Source organism: Pituophis catenifer, unplaced genomic scaffold (genome assembly GCF_029215685.1).
Source record: "Pituophis catenifer annectens isolate HBS135680 unplaced genomic scaffold, rPitCat1.0.hap2 SCAF_66, whole genome shotgun sequence".
NCBI lineage: Eukaryota > Metazoa > Chordata > Lepidosauria > Squamata > Colubridae > Pituophis > Pituophis catenifer.
In genome coordinates, this window is record NW_027256946.1 from 135,001 (window position 1) to 137,500 (window position 2,500).

Genomic DNA, 2,500 nt, shown 5'->3' on the forward strand with positions numbered 1-2,500 from the left:
TTGAAGAAAGAACAAAGGGACCTAAGAACGACTTGCTCCACAAAGCAAATAGGTCAGCAAGAAATAAGAATAATTTCCTTGACTAGAAATGGACTGGATTCGGCCATTCGGCAAGAGGAAGGAAAATATGGAATAAATGAGGGAAGTTAAGATGAGAAATGAAAGGCCTACGAGAGGTTCCTCTGGGAAAACTACACCCAAAACTTTGGAGGAAGGAAGATGGCAGAAATTGTAACAAACTTTTCACTTGAAGTCAAGCTTTTCACGTCAAACCAGCTCTTTCAATCAACCCCTCGCAGCCATCCTGGCAGGGAAGCAGAAAACGGAAACACTCCGGTCCGGCCGAGGCCCGGGTAAACCGGTCCCGCCCGAGCGTCCCGGTAGACCGGGACGGCTGCCCGTCACGGACACCCCAGGGCCCCGGCGCGGGCACCGAGGCGACGGCGGAGGTCCCCGACCGAGGCCCGGGGCCCCCGCGCCGGGATCCCGTACATCCATCAAGGCGGGGAAACAGAAACACTCTAGGCCGGCCGAGGCCCGGGTAAACCGGACCCGCCCAAGGCCGTCCCGGTAGACCGGGACGACTGCCCGGCGCGGACACCCCCGGGGGCCGGCGTGGGCACCGAGGGGACGGCGGAGGTCCCCGACCGAGGCCCGCGGCGCCGGAGCCGGGATCCCGTGCATCCATCGTGGCGGGGGAAACAGAAAGGCTGATCCGGCCGGGGCCCCGGTAGACCGGGAAGACTGCCCGGCGCGGACACCCCCGGGGTCCGGCGTGGGCACCGAGGCGAAGGCGGAGGTCCCCGACCGAGGCCCGCGGCGCCGGAGCCGGGATCCCGTGCATCCATCGTGGCGGGGGAAACAGAAAGGCTGATCCGGCCGGGGCCCCGGTAGACCGGGACGACTGCCCGTCGCGGGCACCCCCGGGGTCCGGCGGGGGCACCGAGGCGACGGCGGAGGTCCCCGACCGAGGCCCGCGGACCCGGAGCCGGGATCCCGTGCATCCATCGTGGCGGGGGAAACAGAAAGGCTGATCCGGCCGGGGCCCCGGTAGACCGGGACGACTGCCCGTCGCGGGCACCCCCGGGGTCCGGCGGGGGCACCGAGGCGACGGCGGAGGTCCCCGACCGAGGCCCGCGGACCCGGAGCCGGGATCCCGTGCATCCATCGTGGCGGGGGAAACAGAAAGGCTGATCCGGCCGGGGCCCCGGTAGACCGGGAAGACTGCCCGGCGCGGACACCCCCGGGGTCCGGCGTGGGCACCGAGGCGAAGGCGGAGGTCCCCGACCGAGGCCCGCGGCGCCGGAGCCGGGATCCCGTGCATCCATCGTGGCGGGGGAAACAGAAAGGCTGATCCGGCCGGGGCCCCGGTAGACCGGGACGACTGCCCGTCGCGGGCACCCCCGGGGTCCGGCGGGGGCGCCGAGGCGACGGCGGAGGTCCCCGACCGAGGCCCGCGGACCCGGAGCCGGGATCCCGTGCATCCATCGTGGCGGGGGAAACAGAAAGGCTGATCCGGCCGGGGCCCCGGTAGACCGGGAAGACTGCCCGGCGCGGACACCCCCGGGGTCCGGCGGGGGCACCGAGGCGACGGCGGAGGTCCCCGACCGAGGTCCGCGGCGCCGGAGCCGGGATCCCGTGCATCCATCGTGGCGGGGGAAACAGAAAGGCTGATCCGGCCGGGGCCCCGGTAGACCGGGACGACTGCCCGTCGCGGGCACCCCCGGGGTCCGGCGGGGGCGCCGAGGCGACGGCGGAGGTCCCCGACCGAGGCCCGCGGACCCGGAGCCGGGATCCCGTGCATCCATCGTGGCGGGGGAAACAGAAAGGCTGATCCGGCCGGGGCCCCGGTAAGCCGGACCCGCCCGAGGCCGTCCCGGTAGACCCGGCCCTCTCCCCGTCTCGGGCACCCCCGGGGTCCGGCGTGGGCACCGAGGCGACGGCGGAGGTCCCCGACCGAGGCCCGCGGACCCGGAGCCGGGATCCCGTGCATCCATCGTGGCGGGGGAAACAGAAAGGCTGATCCGGCCGGGGCCCCGGTAGACCGGGAAGACTGCCCGGCGCGGACACCCCCGGGGTCCGGCGGGGGCACCGAGGCGACGGCGGAGGTCCCCGACCGAGGTCCGCGGCGCCGGAGCCGGGATCCCGTGCATCCATCGTGGCGGGGGAAACAGAAAGGCTGATCCGGCCGGGGCCCCGGTAGACCGGGACGACTGCCCGTCGCGGGCACCCCCGGGGTCCGGCGGGGGCGCCGAGGCGACGGCGGAGGTCCCCGACCGAGGCCCGCGGACCCGGAGCCGGGATCCCGTGCATCCATCGTGGCGGGGGAAACAGAAAGGCTGATCCGGCCGGGGCCCCGGTAGACCGGGAAGACTGCCCGGCGCGGACACCCCCGGGGTCCGGCGGGGGCACCGAGGCGACGGCGGAGGTCCCCGACCGAGGTCCGCGGCGCCGGAGCCGGGATCCCGTGCATCCATCGTGGCGGGGGAAACAGAAAGGC